The sequence below is a fragment of the Chiloscyllium plagiosum genome, chromosome 13 (assembly GCF_004010195.1).
Source record: "Chiloscyllium plagiosum isolate BGI_BamShark_2017 chromosome 13, ASM401019v2, whole genome shotgun sequence".
Classification (NCBI taxonomy): domain Eukaryota; kingdom Metazoa; phylum Chordata; class Chondrichthyes; order Orectolobiformes; family Hemiscylliidae; genus Chiloscyllium; species Chiloscyllium plagiosum.
In genome coordinates, this window is record NC_057722.1 from 6,297,124 (window position 1) to 6,313,047 (window position 15,924).

The 15,924-nt window shown below is 45.7% G+C and overlaps 1 protein-coding gene across 2 annotated transcripts in view; it reads left to right on the top strand.

The window, feature by feature from the left end:
• The first annotated feature begins 814 nt into the window (after positions 1-814).
• The window catches only part of LOC122555720 (serine/threonine-protein kinase PAK 2-like), an 81,339-nt gene continuing 66,229 nt past the window's right edge, over positions 815-15,924 (top strand). The window contains exon 1 of one of the 2 annotated variants that reach the window (XM_043701768.1): positions 815-1,098. The gene's annotated coding sequence lies outside the window, so the exon portion shown is untranslated. Of the gene's footprint in view, positions 1,099-4,788; positions 4,979-15,924 lie in introns of those variants that run through there. The other variant, XM_043701769.1, reaches the window with a different exon arrangement.

Genomic DNA, 15,924 nt, shown 5'->3' on the forward strand with positions numbered 1-15,924 from the left:
GGCCTGCTGTGTTTTTCCAGCACCACATTTTTCACATTTTCCACATCCATCAAGAGCTCAGGTGGGACTTGGATTCAGAGCTTCCAGCCAGGGAGGCAGGGGCACCACACACTGCGCCACAAGAAACCTACCTGGTCCAGGTGATGGAGGAGGCTGCCAAAGTGGCACAACGTGAATCTTTCCTGGCCAAAGGAGGTCAGGAGCACAAACCTGGAGGTACTGACACTGTACTCAGATCGTGAGCTCCAGACTCCTGCAACCTACAGAGAGCCTCTGCAACCTACAGCCACGCTGTCACAAAGGTATGGGCAGGAAGCAGGAGAAAGAGGATGCTCAACCATGACCATACTGAAAGCCAGGCAGCATCAGGAGGTGAAAAGTCAAAGTTTCGGGCATACTTTCAAATACACCCGTTGGAGTATAACCTGGTGTCGTATGAGTTTTAACTTTCTTCTCTTAAGGGCTTGCCTTCACTAAGAATATGATTTGCTGCAGCCCAAATGGGGGTTCACGGTGAGTGGGAGTGAGGGATGGTCCAGCTGCTCCCCACCCTCCTTAGCAACAGAGGCCACGCCGTGTTCCCATGGTAACAGTACCAGCAGCGGAGCCGCCTGGCCGATGTAGTCCTCCAACAGCTGGGAAGACCGGCTTCCTATCCCATCAGACAGCGCGGGACGGGCGGGCTGCCGGCCGCGATGCATGCTGGGAATTGCAGTCCAGTGTGTGGTGGGGGGGGAAGTGCGACCACATACACATCTACCGCCGCGGGTGCTGGACTACAATTCCCAGCAGGCAGCGGGGGACGTCAGTTAGCGGGTGGCTCGGGAAGCGAACAGGCGGCGGCCGCGGCGGGAGGAGGTGGAGCCGGTGACTGGGACGAACACTTTCTCGGTCCTGCCCACCCCCCCGTCCTCCGACCCCTGCTGACTTGTGGCTCGTGGGCCGGGGCCGGGCTTCACTTCCGCTTCCCTCCGCCACGGCTCGCCCTCTCTGTCTCTCACACACACGCTCTCATTCTGTGTGTCCCAGCCCCGCCCAGGGGGGAGCCCCCAAGGCTTGCACGGCCCCTACCGCCGGAGACCCAGCGCTGCAGTCCCGGTGAGTGTAGGCCTCTTCCTCCCCCCCCCCCCCCCGAAGGTCGAGAGGGTGAAATTGGGCAGAGGTGCAATGGGGGTTCAGGTGTGGGCGGTTAGAATTGTGTTAGGGTGATGGGTGTGCGGTGTTTGTCAAATGGGAGGGTATGGAGTGGAGGTGGTTGGGAGCGACTGGGCTTCTCGAAAGGGTGAGGAGGTTTGTGTGATCACTGGTCCAGATGTGATGTGTTTTGAGCTGAGGTGGAGGTGCAAGTGTTGGCGCATCTTTGGATGAGGCTGAGTTTTTTTTTGGATGGAAGGCGAAAGTAATGCGTGTGAATTTTAAAATTGGAAGAGGGTCTCTAAAGCAATGAGGGTATTCTGGTGGGTTTTGTGCCGGGGAATCTGAGTGGAGGTGTCTTCAGAATTGTTGACAAATCGTGATGAGATGTCTTGGGGAGAGGAACTGAATTCTTTCAGGAGAAAGTATGTGGAACTGTGGGGAAAATTTCTTTGTACTACTGTCTTGGTATTGTGAAACAAATTTGAAGTTTAGATATTTATACTTACAAACTGCATTGAATCTGTCTCTACCATTTCCTGACACGCTAGCACTGGGAAACTTTGAGCGGAAGTGCAACAGAGTAGTGTAACTGTTCATTTCTGAATAAGAGATGGCTATATTAGAATCTTTTGTGGAAAATTGTGGCAAGTGACCAGAATTCTAACTGAAGGAAGTGGTTAATATGGGCTGTGTTTATGTGTATAGTAGATGAGAAATATTTGTGATTTGATCTGATTCGTGTGTATAATCTGAAACATTGACTCTGAAGTATTAGTGTGATTTGAGCAAGTATTGATTTAATCAAGAAACATGATTTTAATTGAAAGCTGGGAGAAGATTAGGACTTATCAACACAAAACGTATAAATGCATTCTTTCAAGGCAGCCTGACCCCTGTCGATCTGGTAGTCACTGGCGTAAAGGTGACATGTTGTCCGTAAAGCACTTGAGCTGTTAAAGAGGGCTCTAATTTTGTAGCAGCAGCTGCTGCTCTGGTGTTGTCAGAGTTGGAGCAAAACAGTATGTTCATGTTCAGTCAAGACATGAATATTTGGAACATTCCAACCAGGGTATACAGGCCTAAACCTGCTCAGTTTTTCTTTGGTTTAGTTCCTCAAATTTTCATGAACTACTTATCAGAATACAAGGATGTGAAAATGAAGGGACTGAAATCCCCCTGTCTATTCATTTTAGTGAAATTGTGGTGAAGTCATATTATTAGCTTTGAGCAGAAAGTGTATTGATAGAATGAAAGAATGAGTTGCATTATGTGACAGCACCTTTTACACTCTTGTCCCAATTAAGACTTCAAAGGGACTTCTGCTGTGAGAAAGACAATGTTGAGATCATTGACAGTTTGTTGCCTTGGTGCTGTTGATTGAGAGGAATTTTCTCCAGAGCACTTTGGTGAAATGGGATCAATGGGTCTTGGCTTAATGTCTCAATTGGCAAAGCAGTATTCCTGACAGTGCAACAGCTCTCCACTATAGTAGTGGGACTTGAACTCATGACGTCCCAGCTCAGTAAGCGTCCTGTGGACTGAGCCAAGCTGCTGTTTGAGTTTTACTTCTAACACCTTGTTGCCTTCATCCTCGTATTCATCTATCTTCAATCGTTGCACTGTGTGTTGGGAAACTCGTGTTTGATAACTCTGTTTTAGACAAGCTGTGCCTCAGGTAGTGAGTACACTGTGTGGTTTGCAAGGTCCAGTCCAGCCTGGAGTTGTAGGTTCTCAGTGAGGCACAGGTGACTTTGTAAGTATTCTGGATTGAGTATCGAGGGAAAATACTTGCCACATTTGTCTGGCTGTGATCTATCCATCCTTTTTTGATTTTTAAAAAATTAAAATAAATGTTATGAGTAGATCCCACTTTTAAAATCACCAAGTGAACATCAAATGTCAGCTCGGCGAAAGTGAGGACTGCAGATGCTGGAGGTTAGAGTTGAGAGTGTGGTGCTGGAAAAGCACAGCAGCAGGCAGCATCAAATGTCAGCTCTCAATGGAAGTTCTTTTTCTTGGCACTTTTATCGAAAGGCTGTGCGAGTGTTCCTCTGGGCTTGGGTCCTGCAATCAGTGATCTCAACACCACTAAATGCATTGAGAGAATTGTCAGTAATGAATCAAACAGCACGTGCCCTCATTATTCTTTGGGAATGTTGCCTTTAGAAAGTTAATGATCTTGCTGGTTGAATGGTAGTCACATGGAGAATTGACTGTAACAATTCAGTTGAGCTCTGGTGAGCTTTTTTGAAGCACGGCATGACCCTGAACACCAAAAGAGCATAATGTGTGTTGGGGGGTGGTGAGCCTTCCGGTCACTAATTAGATGGATTTAGGCAAGGCAGAGCTGTCGGAAACCCTTTCCATCAGTGGGGAGTGAGTTAGGTGTAAAACTAGGGACCACTCGGGGAGGAAAAACCTTCCAGGATTTTGTCCAGTTGTGGATGGGGACACAATAAAAATGTGCTGAGTTGTCGACAGAGTGAAGATAAACACCCACCTGTATGGGACAGATTGAAAGGATCCTGTCACCTCACTCACATACAGATACATTGCTTCCTCGCGAAGTGAGTTCCAAAGACCCACAAACACTTGGACAGTGTAACTTCATTTCCATCCTAAATGGATAATCCCTTATTTTAAAACCCTCCCCTCGTTCTTCTCTTTCCCACAAAGGGAAACCTTTTGGCATCCACTTTCTCAATAAGATCATCTCTTGATCTTCTAAATACCACTTGATGCCGATCCAGTCTTTCCTCGTGAACTAGCCCTGGTCCAGGTATCACTTCTTTGAACTGCCTCTGACTAGTTACACCTTTCCTTAAATGAGACCAAAGCTGTATACAGTACTCCAGATATGGTGTCAACAGCATGCTAACTTGTGTTGCCTAAGCAACTGAAAACATGGCCATCAATGGGGAATCATTACAACTGACAAAGCACAAGATATAAGATTTGGTGGTACACTGATTTGTCTGGGCAGGGTGGTCGTGGACCTGGAGGAGCTTGGAAGGATTAGAAAGCAAAGATCGGAATCTTAAATTAAGATGTTGCTTTTCTAGGAGGGATTGTAGGCCAGTGAATGCAGGGTTAGCAGGGTAATGGGAGTTGCAAGTTTAGACGAGGGCAGTAGAGTTTTGGGTGATGGAAGGGAGACGGAGTATTCGTGCATAGGAATAGTTGAGTCTAGAGGCACTGATTTGCTTTATCACTGGGAGTGGCTGAAGTGAGCAAGGCCCGAGCATATGTTTTGTGATGGTGCAACGGGTACTGTGCCATTGATTTGCAGTCTCATTGCTGTGAGAATGTGAGGACTGCAGGTGCTGGAGATCAGAGTTGAAAAGTGTGGTGCTGGAAAAGCCCAGCAGGTCAGGCAGCATCCGAGGAGCAGGAACATTCCTGATAAAGGGTTTATGCCCAAAACGTTGATTCTCCTGCTCCTTGATGCTGCCTGACCTGCTGTGCTTTTCCAGCAGCACAATTTTCATGTCTTATTACAATACCTAATACAGTTCTTTTTTTTTTACTGTACATAGGCAGGATGTTGTTAACAGGAACTGACGGCTTTGTGCTGTTGTGTACTTGCACAGCTTCCTCTTTGGTCTCCCTTGCACAAGTGGAGAGTTTTAAGAGTAGGAAGTTAAGTTAGGAGAAATGCTGATCCTTTACCTGGAGGCAACTGGGGAAGTCGAAATAGAAACTCCTGTTGGATTTAGGATTCGTGGAAACTAAGCAGGCGACCTGCTTACTTGATTGCAGAACCTCCTGTACTTCCTTTCATCCTACTTTTAGGGACCTGCTTTTACTTATTTTGAGTCTCCAGCTGTTCTGCAGGCCAAAGGTCAGTATTTTGTTGAAGGTTTGAAAGATTACCAGTCCTACCTATATCCTGTTAACAAAAAGTTAATTATTTACTGCTTATTACAGTTTGTTCCACAAAGTTCAAGGTGTTTGAAGATTATTTTGAGATAAACATTTTGCTGTTCATGTTTTGCAGTGTACACCATCTGTAATTAGCACTCCTGCTTTGCTGTGAAAACTTAAATTTCTTTCAGTCAGTAGCTAGTTGTCTCTGAGCCAGGAAGTAGTGGATTTGACTGTCAGGCCAGGACTGGCAGAGAATTACAAAGGCACTATCCCCTGCTGTAATTTCTGTCAACCCAATCAACTGATATTTCCACAAGAGCAGTGAGCTTAATCCTTTGTCTCTTTCAATTTCTTTTCTTTCAACTGTCCGTTGACCATATTTGTGAATATTGATATTTCTTGATTTTGACTAGTTTGAATGAACATATTTTTGTATAGCTTTAGGTCATATTGAGCTATGAAATAGCATTTATTTAGTGGGATATCAGTTGGTGTTGGTACGTTGGCAGTCTCCAGGCAGGGGTGGAGTGGGAGGTGGACTCCAGTGCTATGGACAGGGGATGATTTCAGTCTGTCGGGGATCTAAGGTGCTCAAGCTTTGTTCTTGCGTTGATTTCACCTGAGCCCCAAGAGTTCTCCTCAGTTGCCTTATAGTTCCTCTGAAGAATTCTGTCACTATCTGCTACCATGATGTGTAAATGTGCCAGAAGAAAAGCGTTGGGGTTTTCAAAGTGAGACAGAGGGATGCTGTGGATAGCTAAACTGACTGCCATATACAGCTCAAATGTGGTGAAAGTCCCTTGGAGTGATCCTGAGAACTTGTGACATCAAACCTACAATTTCTGTTGCTCAGTGGATGTAATGTATGGTTTGAGACCTCTGATACTGTGTGTATAAGACGTGAATTTATTTGGTTTTCCTGCAAGTTCAGTTTTACTTTTGTAGTATCACCTTTATTTTGTTTCTGTTACTTTACAAATCCAGTAATGAAACTTAGGAGAGAATTTCAAACTGGAATCTAACTAGGTGCTATCCAATTGGTATGTATCTGATGTAGACTAGATTACATTCCCTACAGTGTGGAATCAGTGAGGGCTTCCTGATGAACGGTTCATGCTTGAAACATCGATTCTCCTTCTTCTCAGATGCTGCCTGACCGGCTGTACTTTTCCGGCACCACACTTTGACTACAGTATGAAAACAAGCCATTTGGCCCAACAAGTCCACACGACCCTCCAAAGAGTAACCTACCCAGACCCATTTCCCTACATTTACCCCTGACTAATGCACATAACCAATAACCTGAACACTATGGGCAATTTAGCATGGCCAGTTCACCTGACCTGCACATCTTTGGATTGTGGGAAGAAACCCGAGCATCCTGCTGAAACCCACGCAGACATGGAGAATGTGCAAACTCCACATAGACAGTTGCCCGAGGCGGGAATTGAACCCGGATCCCTCGCGCTGTGAGGCAGCAGTGCTAACCACCAAGCCACTGTGCCACCCTGAATGCAATGAATATCTAGGAGTAAGAGCACCTATCAATCTGGCTCAGTTTGAATGCTTGTTGGTTTACAAATAGACTGCTGTTTGCTAGGGTTTTGAGTTTGAAATGAATTTATGTTCCTTCTGATAATTGAGTCGATGCTGCTTTGGTGGTTGTTTTGATAAATCTTTAAAGCGGGGCCATAGTTACCTGCTTTGAAGACTTTGTGGGATGGTTCTTCTCATCTGTAGCACTGAAAACATGATTTATCAGTAGCAATGACTGCTGCTTCAAAGAAATTTGTGATGTAGCAAAGACATTGTTATTGTGCTCTGATGAAGAGTCATCTAGACTCAATGTTAGCTTACTCTCTCTCCATGCATGCTGTCTGACCCTGCTGTGATCTCAAGCATTTGTTGTTTTCAGTACAGATTCCAGCCTCTGCAGTAACTTGTTCTAAGGTATTATTATCAATGCAGCTTGAAATTTTGGGTTTGCAATAGAAAGATGTACCTCCTTTTACAAGACAAGCAGGCAGATTAAGGTACTTTGGAAGTGCAGTTACTACTGTAATGTAGGAAATGCAGCAGCTATATTTTTTGCGATTCGTAAACTCCCACAAGCAGCAATGTATTAATGTCCATATCCTCCCTGTTTTTGTGATGTTGACTAAGGGATAAGGAATGGTCAGGACACAATCAAAGAATTGTTATAGTGCAGAAAGAGGCTATTTGGCTCATTGTTTACACTGGTTCTCTGAGCTTTTCAATAATTATCGTTCTCCCTCTCCCTGTAACCCTGCATGTTTTTTTCTTTGCCTTTATATTCACAAGTGTTCTTACACACAACTGAATGTGTTCTCTTATCTTCCTGATGACCAAATCATCGTGGCTTTTTTTCATCCATTAAAATTTAAGTGTGGCTCAGTGGTTAGCACTGCTGCCTCTCAGCGCCGGGGACTGTCTCGGGTGACTGTGTGGGCTTCCTCCGGGTGCTCTGGTTTCCTCCCACAATCCAAAGATGTGCAGGTTAGCTGAATTGGTCTTGCTAAGTTTGCCCATAGTGTTCAGGGATGTGCAGATTAGGTGCATTAGTCAGGAGTAAATGTATACTAATAGAGTTGGCGAATGGGTCAGGGTGGGTTACTTTTCGGAGGGTCAGTGTAGACTTATTGGCCTGTTTCCACATTGTAGGGATTCTATGATTCTGTGAAAATTGGAGATGTAGTGGATAGCAAAGAGGGTTACCTCAGATTACAACAGGATCTTGACCAGCTGGGCCAATGGGCTGAGAAATGGCAGATGGAGTTTAATTCAAATAAATGCGAGGTACTGCATTTTGGGAAAGCAAATCTTAGCAGGACTTCTACACTTAATGGTAAGGTCCTAGATAGTGTTGCTGAACAAAGAGACCTTGGAGTGCAGGTTCATAACGCCTTGAAAGTGGAGTTGCAGGTAGATAAGATAGTGAAGATGATGTTTGGTATGCTTTCCTTTATTGGTCAGAGGATTGAGTACAGGAATTGAGAGATCATGTTGCAGGTGTACAGGACATTAGTTAGGCCACTTTTGGAAAATTGTGTGCAAGTTGTGAAACTTGAAAGGGTTCAGAAAAGATTTACAAGGATGTTGCCAGGATTGGAGGATTTAAGCTATAGGAAGAGGCTGAATAAGTTGGGGCTATTTTCCCTCGAGCATTGGATATTGAGGGGTGACCTTATAGAGGTGTTTAAAATTGAGTCATGATTCGGAGATGCCGGTGTTGGACTGGGGTGTACAAAGTTAAAAATCACACAACACCAGGTTATAGTCCAACAGGTTTAATTGGAAGCACACTAGCTTTCGGAGCGACGCTCCTTCACAGACACAATCACCTGATGAAGGAGCGTCGCTCCGAAAGCTAGTGTGCTTCCAATTAAACCTGTTGGACTATAACCTGGTGTTGTGTGATTTTTAACTTTAAAATTGAGGGCATGGATAAGATGAATAGATAAGGTCTTTTCCCTGGGGTGGGGGAATCCAGAACTAGAGGGCATAGGTTTAGGGTGAGAGGGGAACTATGTAAAATGGGCCTAAGGGGCAACTTTTTCACACAGAGGGTGGTATGTATATGGAATGAGCTGCCAGAGGAAATAGTGGAGGCTGGTACAATTGCAACATTTAAAAGACATCTGAATGGGTATATGAATAGGAAGGGTTTAGAGGGATATGGGTCGGTGCTGGCAAGTAGGACAAGATTACTTTAGAATATCTGGTTGACATGGATGAGTTGGACTGAAGGATCAGTTTCCTAGCTGCACATCTCCTTGCCACCCCAGTAAATCAACTGTGTTTTCCAATTGATTAATTTACATGCAATGCCTCTTAATGGCAATGCAGGCCACTAAAGGTGAGCGGGAAGAGACACGTGCATTGTTCCTTTTCATATAATGATCTGACTTTCTTTGGAAAGTTTCAATTGAACTTCCCTCTGCCACATGCTCAGGTAGTACATTCCAGACTCTTAACAGCTCATTTTGAGAAAGCTTTTTCTTATCAACCCTTAGGGTGGAGTGGGGGGGAGCTCACCAACTTGTGTTTGAAATTAAACGGTACAACCTTTTACATCCATTGAAACAGGCAGTCGGGAATCTCTGCTTAATGCATCATCTTCAATGCAGAATTGCACTGGAGTGTGTCAACCTTTTAATTTTTGTACTAAGTCCTGACTGGGACTTGAACCTGGACTTGGTGTTTGAGATGAGCTGTGACAGTGCCATAAGCCTATCAGTAAAATTCCAGAGCCAAAATTGAAGTTTGACTGTTGCAGTAGCATCTTGTAGTGAGGTTTGCTGAGCATAATGCAGTTGGAAATATAGCTTGTTGGATTTCTTGCATGTCCCTTCATAGACTACTTTGTTCCATCCAGGTGAGGGACTGGTAGAGAGACAATTCTGGAATGAGGGCTTTCCTCTAGTTTGTGTGAGAGACTGTAGTCTTGCTGTCTAAATGTACTGTTTGCCATTTACAACTCTTTTCAAAATCAAGTGAAGTCCACATTCAGTCGGACAAAACTGCCAGGCTACGTCCACTAAAGACCAAGCCACTTTAGCCAAAAAGAACAGCCTTGGGCTTGCTGTCACTGTCTGAAAATGTTAATCCTCATTGGGATCATGTTGCATCAGGGCCAGCAGTCCAACCCTGAACTCCCTTACTGGCCATGAGCATGTCCAGATTTCAAAAGTCTTCCTAACCTCTGGTCAAGTTCAGCCCAGTGTCTACAGATTGAATCTGGGATTTCAGTAATATGTTGTGTGGGCTGGTCTATTGATGGAGCAGGTTCCTGCCTGCTGGGTTTCTTTCCTGTTCTTGCTGCATGCTTCACTTTATTCAGAATGTGTGTTAAGTGTTCACCGTGGTTGTGTCAAACACTGCAGCTATTTTGTTTGCAAGGAATTATTGCCTAAATTCTTCCTTGCTGATCAGGACACACACACTGGGTTAAAAGTGTTCAAAACTACGAGCAATGTTGCAATTGAGTCTGGGCTGATAAAGCACGCCACAGAGCAAGGCCTTGCTGGGTGGAGACTAATTGCTGCCCTTGTTTGGGGTCCTGTGTTCAATAAAACTTCAGAAGTGATCAATGAGTCAAGCTGTGCCCTTCAATTAGACCATGACAAAATACAACTACTGCTAATCTGAAATGTAAACAGAATGTGTAAACACACAGCTCAGTCAGTGTTTTGTGTCAGGAGCAAACAAGTGCTTTAGGTGTAACAGTTTGTCCTCAAGATATACAGCACGTAAACGAACCCTTCGGTCCAACTTGTCAATGCCAACCAGATATCCTATCCTAATCTAGTCCCATTTGCCAGCACTTGATATCCCTCCAAACCCTTCCTATTCATGTACCCGTCCAGATGCCTTGTGCTTTAGGTGTAACAGTTTGTCCTCAAGATATACAGCACGGAAACGAACCCTTCGGTCCAACTTGTCAATGCCAACCAGATATCCTATCCTAATCTAGGATAGGATATCCTTGGCCCATATCCCTCCAAACCCTTCCTATTCATGTACCCGTCCAGATGCCTTTTGAATGCTGTAATTATAGCAGCCTCCATCACTTCCTCTGGCAGCTCATTCCATACACGTACCACCCTCTGTGTGAAAAAGTTGCCCCTTATATATCTTTCCTCTCTCGCCCCAAACCTATGCCCTCGAGTTCTGGACTCCCCACCCCAGGGAAAAGACTTTTATCTATTTCTCCTATCCTTGCCCCTCATGATTTTATAAACTTCTGTAAGGTCGTCCCTTAGCCTCCGACCCTTCAGGGAAAACAGCCCCAGCCTGTTCAGCCTCTCCCTATAGCTCAAATCCTCCAACTCGGGCAACATCCTTGTAAATCTTTTCTGAACACTTTCAAGTTTCACAACATCTTTCCGACAGGAAGGAGACCAGAACTGCACACAATATTCCAAAAGTGGCCTAACCAATGTCCTGTACAGCCGTAACATGACCTCCCAACTCCTGTACTCAATACTCTGACCAATAAAGGAAAGCATACCAAACGCTGCCTTCACTATCTTATCAGCTAGGAGAAAGTGAGGACTGCAAATGCTGGACATTAGAGTGAAGTGTGTGGTGTTGGAAAAGCACAGCAGGTCAGGCAGCATCCGAGGAACAAGAAAATCGATGTTTTGGGCAAAAGCCTTTCATCAGGAATGAGGCTTGTGAGCTGTGCAGGTGGAGAAATAAATGGGTAGTGGGTGGGTCTGGGGGGTAGCTAGCTGAGAGTGCCGTAGGTAGATGGAGGTGGGGGTAATGGTGATAGGTCAGAGGGGAGGGTGGAGTGGATAGGTGGGAAGGAAGATGGATGGGTCATGAGGGCAATGCCGAGTTGGAGGGTTGGGACTGGGATAAGGTAGAGGGAGGGGAAATGAGGAAACTAGTGAAGTCCACAGTGATGCTGTGTGGTTGGAGGGTCCCAAGGTGGAAGATGAGGCATTCTTACTCCAAATGTCAGGTGGTTAGGTCGTGGCGATGGAGGAGGCCCAGGACCTGCATATCCTGGGCAGAGTCGGAGGGGGAGTTGAAGTGTTCAGCCATGGGGAAGTGGGGTTGGTTGGTGTCCCAGAGATGTTCTCTGAAGTGCTTTGCATGTAGGCATCCTGTCTCACCAATGTAGAGGACACAGCATTGGGAACAACGGATACAATAAGTGACGTGTGGAAGTGCAGGTGAAACTCTAATGGCCTTGATGGAGGTGAGAGGGGAGCTATGGGTGCAGGTTTTACAATTCCTGTGGTGGCAGGAGGAGAGGGTGGGTTGATGGTGGGGGTGGGGGGGAGGAAAGAGTGTGGACCTGACGGTGGGACTTGAGGGCAGAAGTGCGGGAAGTGAATGAGATTTGCTGGAGGGTATCATCAATCATGTGGGAGGGGAAATTGCAGTCTTTGAAGAAGGAGGCCATCTGGTGTCTTCTGTGGTGGACTTGGTCCTCCTGGAAGCAGATGCCGCAGAGGAATTGGAATAAGGAAGTATTTTTACAGGAGACAGGGTGGGAGGCTATGTCGTCCATGTAGCTGTGGGAGTCGGTGGGTTTGTAGAAGATGTCTGTGTTAAGTCGGTCACTGTTGATGGCAATGGAGAGGTCCAGGAAGGGGAGGGAGGTGTCTGAGATGGTCCAGGTGAACTTAAGGTCAGGGTGGAATGTGTTGGTGAAGTTGATGAACTATTCAATCTCCTCGTGGGGGCACAAGGTGGCACCAATACAGTCATCAATGTAGCAGAGGAAAAGTTGGGGAATGGCTATCCCTTATTCCCAATTCCTCTGCCGCATCTGCTCCCAGGAGGACCAGTTCCACCACGGAACACACCAGATGGCCTCCTCCTTCAAAGACTGCAATTTCCCCTCGCATGTGGTCGATGATACCCTCCAGCGCATCTCATCCACTTCCCGCATCTCTGCCTTTGAATCCCACCCCTCTACCGCAACAAGGATAGAACCCCCTTGGTCCTTACCTTCCACCTTACCAACCTCTGGATACACAGCATCATCCTCCACCATTTCTGCCACCTTTCAAATGGACTCCACCACCAGGGATATATTTCCCTCTCCATTCCTGCCCGCTTTCTGTAAAGACCCTTCCCTCTTGTCAGGTCCACGCTCCCCCAACAAACCACCCTTCCCTCTCCTCCCCCCTGGCACCTTCCCCTGCCACTGCAGGAATTGCAAAACCTGTGCCCGTACCTCCCCTCTCACCTCTGCCCAAGGCCCCAAGGCAGCCTTCCATACCATCAGAATTTTAGCTGCATTTCCACATATCACTTACTGTACCTGTTGCTCCTGATGTGGTCTCATTGGGGAGACAGGACGCCTACTTGCAGAGCGCTTCAGAGAACATCTCCGGGACACCCACACCAACCAACCTCACTGCCCCATGGCCGAACACTTCAACTCCCCATCCTACTCTGCCAGGGACGTGCAGGTCCTGGGCATCTTCCATCGCCATAGCCAAACCACCCGACGCCTGGAGGAAAAACGTCTCTTCTTCTACCTTGGGACTCTCCAAGCACATGGCGTCAATGTGGACTTCACCAATTTCCTCATTTCCCCTCCCTCCACCTTATCCTAGAACTGTGCAGGGTATTCGAGATGTGGCCCCACGAAATCAGTGATACGGATTCTTGGGTTACATCTTGCGTTTCACTTGGCTCATTGTGGTAAAGCCCAGGTTCACGGCAAACAAGGGGTTCCTTGGGGTTCAGTACCAAATGATGAATGACACTGAAACCCCTGGAGAGAATTTCTTGCATTTGCTTTTGAATTTTACTTTTTACTCACCTGATTGCTAAATTTGTGGTGGAAAGAGTCTGGTTTTAGATGGAACCTTACAGCTGGGACTAAATATTGTTAATCAGCATTGTACTTTGAGGCTGTTCACCGAGCCCTGATTTACTGCATTGTTTTGCTTGCTCTTTGCAGCCTTCACAGCTTCCACTGTTCTCTACTGGCTTGTTAGGGGGTTGTAAGCTGCAAGTTGTCATAAAATATCATTCCTGTTTCCCAAGTTCATTTCTGCTGTGAAGCCAACTGTGTAACCTGCGAACACAATCTCCTCTGAAATAAAGGTTTGGCCGTTGCAGGACAAAATCCCCGATAGAGACTGAAGTAGAAGGAGGACAATTGTGAGAGCAGAATGAACTGCAGGTCGTGAGAGAATGTAAGATTGTCACAACTTTGAAAGGAGTTAAGTTACAGTTGTCCTATGAAGAAATGAATTGCAACTTGCCTCAAAGAAATCATCTATCCAGATTAGATTATGATATACTCTTTAAAATTAATCAAGAATTTGCAATGTTTGCTTGAAGCAGATTGTACAGATCCTTTGAGTCCTGAGTACTTGTGTTGAGAACAAGAAGTGCAATGAAAGAGGCAGATAAGTCTTGACATGTGAGACAGCTACACACCAGATCCTAGTGCTAGAGGGGTGCCTGCCTGCCTGCCTGTACATGATGCTGGGTGTGGGGGAAGAAGCATTCACCCTACTGTGATAGCTGTAAGCTGCTTGATCAGACAGGATAGGTCTTGTTCAGTCACTTCCTTTTCACTGAAGTTTTTCATCATGTATAATTAGATGCCTGGTAGTAAATAGACGAATGCTCCTTCAAACTGCAGTGGAATTGAAAGAATCTGGTGGGTGAAGGAGCTCTGCCTGTTTTCTCCTGCATCTGGAAACACTGAATCCTGTTGGAATCTGGTTCCAAAGATACTGGCAGTTGCTGGTGCCTGGCCTATGTTGCTTTCTTCCCAAATAGTGTTCGGACAAGTCCACAGGACAGAAGCTGGTCACTCAGCCTCTTTAATCTGTGCTGGTTCTATGCCGTAAATGAGTTTCCACTCACATCTCGATATTTATTTAAGCCAAGTTGGCATGTCCTTCTATTCCTTTCCCGCTACTGCATTGATCCAGCTTTCTCCTAAATTCATGCAACTTGCTAAAACTGCTTCATGTGAATTTGAACGCAGTGGGCGGCATGGTGGCACAGTGGTTAGCACTGCTGCCTCACAGCGCCAGAGACCCGGGTTCAATTCCCGCCTCAGGCGACTGACTGTGTGGAGTTTGCACATTCTCCCCGTGTCTGCGTGGGTTTCCTCCGAGTGCTCCGGTTTCCTCCCACAGTCCAAAGATGTGCAGGTCAGGTGAATTGGCCATGCTAAATTGCCCGTAGTGGTAGGTAAGGGGTAGATGTGTAGGGGTATGGGTGGGTTGCGCTTCGGCGGGGCGGTGTGGACTTGTTGGGCCGAAGGGCCTGTTTCCACACTGTAAAGTAATTTAATCCTAATCTAATCTAGTCTGTCTGAGGATTCATTGGTGGCTACCTTAGATTAATGGAGCTTGGGTTTGGGCTCTCCCACAAATGGAACAACTATCTCTGCTAACTGTGAGCTGCAGTACCTTCCCGGAACCTTAAAAACTACTTTGATTACTCATCAACTTTCTCTTCTATAGAGAAGAGCTCCACAGATTCTCAGTTATGGAATTGCCCTTTTGGCATCTTTGCACTTTCTATTATGGCTCCATGTGATTTTTTTATATCATGGAGACCCTTATTCAAGGTAAATTCCCTTTCTTAACCCAGCTCACTACTGTTAATAATTTGTGAATTTCTCCCTCTGCGTACACTGTTTTGGCTGTTACAGCCCAAGTAGTATGATGGCCACTTTATTCTTTGGACTAAAATACTATGCTTAACACATCAAATCTTTGCCAATCGAATGCCGCTCTGCAAAGATGTTATTGCATTTGGCATCCTGTGTAAACTTGCACCCAAATCTGCAGTAACCCTGGATATTTGAAATTGTATTGAGTGTTGGCAGTTATTGACCGAGTGACATCCTAAATTAATTGATCTCGTCCTTGCGCGTGCATTTCCCAGAAGGTATTACTGGATATTCTCCGGCTTGGGTCACTAAAGCCAGTAATAGCTTTTTGATTGCACCCAACTCTGCAGGCACTGCAATCTCACCTAAGTTGTTCATGCCTTTGATCTTAATTGTTGCAAATGTTGGAAAACTCCATCCTTCCATCAGTTCTTTTGAGACTTTAATGTTGACTTAAAGCTGAAAAGAAGCATCAAGACCGTGAGTTAATATCTGACCTGGGGAGTGATACCTAGCATAGTACTGCATTTGAAGTGAAACCATGAAACAAGGCTAAAACATAAAACTATTTGATTTAGAATGGGGACAGATCAGTATTGACTAGTCTAGTCAAACTCACAAGTTGTTGCCTCTGATTAGTAGACACCCAGGGTGTCTCAGCATTCTGGCTTGCTTGTTGTTTGCATTCAATCCCTAAAAGGGACAGCACTTCCAGGACGCACAAAAAAACTATTACGGACTTTCGTGGCCCAAGCTAGAGAATATCCAGTAATATCTTCTGGGAGGGT